Here is a 5355-nt window from a genome sequence, read left to right as displayed (position 1 = left end):
AGGATTATTAGGAACACCATACTAATACTGTGTTTGACCCCCTTTCGCCTTCAGAACTGCCTTAATTCTATGTGACATTGATTCAACAAGGTGCTGAAAGCATTCTTTAGAAATGTTGGCCCATATTGATAGGATAGCATCTTGCAGTTGATGGAGATTTGTGGGATGCACATCCAGGGCACGAAGCTCCCGTTCCACCACATCCCAAAGATGCTCTATTGGGTTGAGATCTGGTGACTGTGGGGGCCATTTTAGTACAGTGAACTCATTGTCATGTTCAAGAAACCAATTTGAAATGATTCGAGCTTTGTGACATGGTGCATTATCCTGCTGGAAGTAGCCATCAGAGGATGGGTACATGGTGGTCATAAAGGTATGGACATGGTCAGAAACAATGCTCAGGTAGGCCGTGGCATTTAAACGATGCCCAATTGGCACTAAGGGGCCTAAAGTGTGCCAAGAAAACATCCCCCACACCATTACACCACCACCAGCAGCCTGCACAGTGGTAACAAGGCATGATGGATCCATGTTCTCATTCTGTTTACGCCAAATTCTGACTCTACCATCTGAATGTCTCAACAGAAATGGAGACTCATCAGACCAGGCAACATTTTTCCAGTCTTCAACCATCCAATTTTGGTGAGCTCGTGCAAATTGTAGCCTCTTTTTCCTATTTGTAGTGGAGATGAGTGGTACCCGGTGGGGTCTTCTGCTGTTGTAGCCCATCTGCCTCAAGGTTGTGCGTGTTGTGGCTTCACAAATGCTTTGCTGCATACCTCGGTTGTAACGAGTGGTTATTTCAGCCAAAGTTGCTCTTCTATCAGCTTGAATCAGTCGGCCCATTCTCCTCTGACCTCTAGCATCAACAAGGCATTTTCGCCCACAGGACTGCCGCATAATGGATGTTTTTCCCTTTTCACACCATTCTTTGTAAACCCTAGAAATGGTTGTGCGTGAAAATCCCAGTAACTGAGCAGATTGTGAAATACTCAGACCGGCCCGTCTGGCACCAACAACCATGCCACGCTCAAAATTGCTTAAATCACCTTTCTTTCCCATTCTGACATTCAGTTTGGAGTTCAGGAGATTGTCTTGACCAGGACCACACCCCTAAATGCATTGAAGCAACTGCCATGTGATTGGTTGATTAGATAATTGCATTAATGAGAAATTGAACAGGTGTTCCTAATAATCCTTTAGGTGAGTGTAATTCCCCAATGCAGCTATGTAGAGAAATTAACTTTTTTTTTCAGAACTATGTGCTCCTACTTAGGAACTTAGTGAAAACCTAGAGTTTTCCTAGTTTAATAATTACTCCTCTATGAACTATGGTAAGTGGTTGCTCACTTGCCTTTCCAGGTTCATCATAGGTAAGTCTCAATACTGGTTTTATTCGTCTTTTCTCAGTTATGCTTGGTCTTAGTACTCTATTAACTTTTGTTTTAGAGCTTAGTTTTCCTTTAGGTCACAGAATTTCTTCCATCATCCAGGTCTGTTCCGGAATCATAAGGATCCGAATCTGTCACCGCTTGCCCTTCTTCGTCATCTTCTATGTTGGACTCTAGCTCTTCTGCTGACTGCACAGGATTTGGTTCTATGGCGTCTTCATACTGTGCATGCTCTGAGACTCCATCGGACACTTCTCTCCTCTTCGGTAGACGTTCCACGTACTCCCGGTATGGTCTACTGGAATGGTCACCCTCCCCATCAGATGAGGAATCCGTCATCTCTGGGACTTCTTCTCTTTGACTCATGATTGGTTGTCTTTGTCTTGGCTGGACTGAACGTGTTCTGGGTCTCGCTGGGTTTTCTTCACAGGCTTGCTCCACTGGGATCCTCACAGCTTGCCCAATAGGTAAGATGTGGTCACGATGGATGGTTCTTACGCCGCCTCTGCCTCCCTCAGGTCTCACATGGAATTTAGGCAAGTTCGGCATCCTTCCTACCACTACATGGGGTATGGAACCCCATCGGCTTTCCAGCTTGTGTTTGCCTTTGAGTCCTAGATTATTTAGAAGAACTCGGTCTTCCTCCTGTATGTTCTGAAAACGAACCTTTTGATCATAGGCTCTCTTGTTCCTCAAGTGAGTCTTGTCAGCAGCATAACTAGCCAGTCGATAGGCTCTTTGCAGGTCACGTTGTAGGCTTTCGACGTACTGGAAATGGTTCCTCTCCTCAGTTCCATCTTTTGACGTTTCAAAGCACAGGTCTACAGGCAGTCTAGCTTCTCTACCGAACATTAAGTAGTAAGGAGAGTATCCCGTCGCATCACTTTTTGTGCTGTTGTACGCATGCACTAATGAGGCTACATGCTGACTCCAGGATCTCTCCTTCTCTTGGCCTAACGTAGCCAGCATAGAGAGCAGCGTACGGTTGAAACGCTCCGGCTGGGGGTCCCCCTGAGGGTGATACGGAGTCGTTCGTGATTTCCGTATACCCAAGGTTGTCAGCAGTTCCCTTATCAGTCTCGCCTAAAAATCTCTTCCCTGATCAGAATGAATCCTAACAGGTAAGCCATAGTGAACAAAATACTTTTCAACTAGGATCTTAGCTACTGTCAGGGCTTTCTGATTCTTTCTTTCAGGAAAGGCTTGTGCATATCTTGTATAGTGATCGGTCACAACCAGGACGTTACTAATGCCTCTGGAATCGGGTTCCATTGACAAAAAGTCAATACACACCAGGTCCATAGGACCACTGCTGGTGATTTGGTGTAGGAAAGCGGCTTTCTTGGCAGGTGTTTTACAAGTGATGCACAGTCCACAATTCCGCACATATTCCTCTGTGTCATGAGCCATTTTGGGCCAGTAGAATCTTACTCTTAGTAGTTGAGTTACCCTCTCCACGCCTAGGTGGCACATGTCGTCATGAAGAGAGTGCAACACCACTTCTCTGAACTCAGCAGGCAGCACCATCTGTAGTGCCTCCTCTGCAGCTTGCTTGCTAGCTCTGTACCGAAGTCCATCTCTCATCATGAGTCTGCTAACTTCCCTCTTCATCAGTAGCATCTCTGGGTCTAAGTCTTTGTTTCTAGGCCAGACTCCCTGTTTCAATGCTTCAATCACGCGTCTGATCACAGCATCCCTCTTCTGGGCAGCCATCAAGTCCACTTTCGATAGTTCCTCCAGTGAGCTGAGGTGTAACTGAGATGGAAAGGAATACACTTCTGGTATACAAGCTGGCGAAGCTCCTAATTGTTCCACATATCTGGGGGACGAATTTGGGGATACATCCACTTCCACCTGCCTACATATGGACTTCACTATGTTCGGAGGCATGCCATCCCCCTCCCCGTCTTCAGGCAAGTTGCAAGACAGCAAGTCAGCGTCAATGTTTGTCTTTCCAGGCCTATACTTTACGTCGAAGTCATAGGTGGCCAGGGCTGCAAGCCAACGATGACCTGTCGCATTGAGTTTGGCTGTGGTAAGTACATAAGTCAAAGGGTTATTGTCGGTGCACACGGTGAACTTGGCTCCATAGAGGTAATCGTGAAATTTATCAACTATAGCCCATTTCAACACAAGGAACTCTAGCTGGTGTACCGGGTATCGCTGTTCAGGAGAGCTCAACTTTCTGCTGGCGAATGCCACCGGTCTTAACCCTTCTGGATGTTCCTGATAGAGTACGGCACCGAGCTCGTCGAAGCTTGCGTCTGTATGTAGGACATATGGCTTATTGGCATCAGCAAATGCCAGTACCGGTGCATTGAGCAGACACTGAATCATATGGTTGAATGCATCCGTGCAAGACTGATCCCATCGGTCACTGAATGGTTCTGAGTCTTTAAAATATGTCTTGGTCTTGTCTGGAGCCTTCTTCCTTCCACGCTGGGTGGGTGCATAGCCCTTTGTCAGTTCCGTGAGGGGCCTAACGATCGCTATAAAGCGTCTATAATACCCACAGAAACCTAAAAAAGACCGCAGTGACTTAAGATCTGTGGGCTTAGGCCACCTAGCGACTGCCTCTAACTTTTCAGGGTCAGTAGCAACACCATCCTCTGACACTATGTGACCCACATACTTAACCCTGGGTTGACAAAATTGGCACTTGTCAAGGGAGAGTTTTAGCCCTACCTCTTCAAGCCTATCTAACACTCGTAGGAGGCGTTCTTCGTGTTCTTCTAATGAACGTCCAAAGACTATGAGATCATCCAAATAAACTAACACCTGAAGGAGATTCATATCGCCGACAGCTTTCTCCATAAGTATTTGGAACGTGGCAGGCGCTCACGTTATGCCTTGGGGCATCCTTTCAAATTGGAAAAATCCAAGGGGACAAATGAAGGCGGTTTTTTCTTTGTCCTCCTTCGCCATGGCGATCTGGTAGTAGCCACTACGTAAATCAAGGACAGATAACCATTTGCTCCCCGTTAAACAATCTAACGCATCGTCTATGCGAGGAGTCGTGTACTGGTCTGGAATGGTACGACTATTAAGGGTCCTATAGTCAATGCACATTCTGATACGCCCAGTCTTCTTTCTGGCTATCACAATTGGTGATGCATACTGGCCACGTGATTCCTTAATTATACCAGCCTTTAACAACTCTTGCAAGTGCTGACGAACATCGTCAATATCTGCTGGAGCTAAACGTCTTGAACGTTCTCTGAATGGATTTGTGTCGGTCATCCTTATATGGTGTTCCACATCCTTTGCCAGGCCGACATCCCACTTATGCAATGAGAATACGCTTGCTCGCTCACATAACTTCTGACGGAGCCGCGCTTTCCATTGTGGGGGTATGGGCGAGTCGCCAAACTGGATCAGTTGAGGGTCTAACTCTGTTGGTACAGTCACTGCCTCAGTTCCAACTTTCAGAGACGGAACGACCAGATCAGCGTGACACAGCTGGCCTAAGACAGTTCCAACTGGAATGACTGTGTCTTTCATGGACTCATTCTGGATAAGGACAGTGAAGTGATCATCCACTGCAGTACCATGCACGACCATAGGCTGCAGCAGTACTCCGGATGGTAATGTGGTGGTGGGTGATGCCTCAACCATCAACATCTCTTTATCCAGAGGCCTCTTCAACTCCACTTCACAGATGGCGCAGCATTCACCACCAGGAGGTAAGGTTAGTGAGCCTGGACCCATCCACTTCACACATGCAATTTCATCCTCTTCACCCTCAGTGGTTGGTTGGTCTGTGTGAACAATGGAGTTCTTTGCCTTTATGCCAAGGGTCTGGGCAATGTCCACTCCGGTAGTCTCTCGGCAGAGCCTGGACAGTCTCTGGAACAGGTTTGCATTTGTGCCTAGGATCACAGGGGTCTTTTCAGAACTTTTTGCACTTGCACAAATCAGAGCAAGGACGGAAAGTGCCTCCTTTGAACCTGCTACCTTCTCTGGA

The sequence above is a fragment of the Barbus barbus genome (assembly GCF_936440315.1).
Source record: "Barbus barbus genome assembly, chromosome: 40".
Taxonomy (NCBI): Eukaryota; Metazoa; Chordata; class Actinopteri; order Cypriniformes; family Cyprinidae; genus Barbus; species Barbus barbus.
This window is presented reverse-complemented; position numbering follows the sequence as displayed.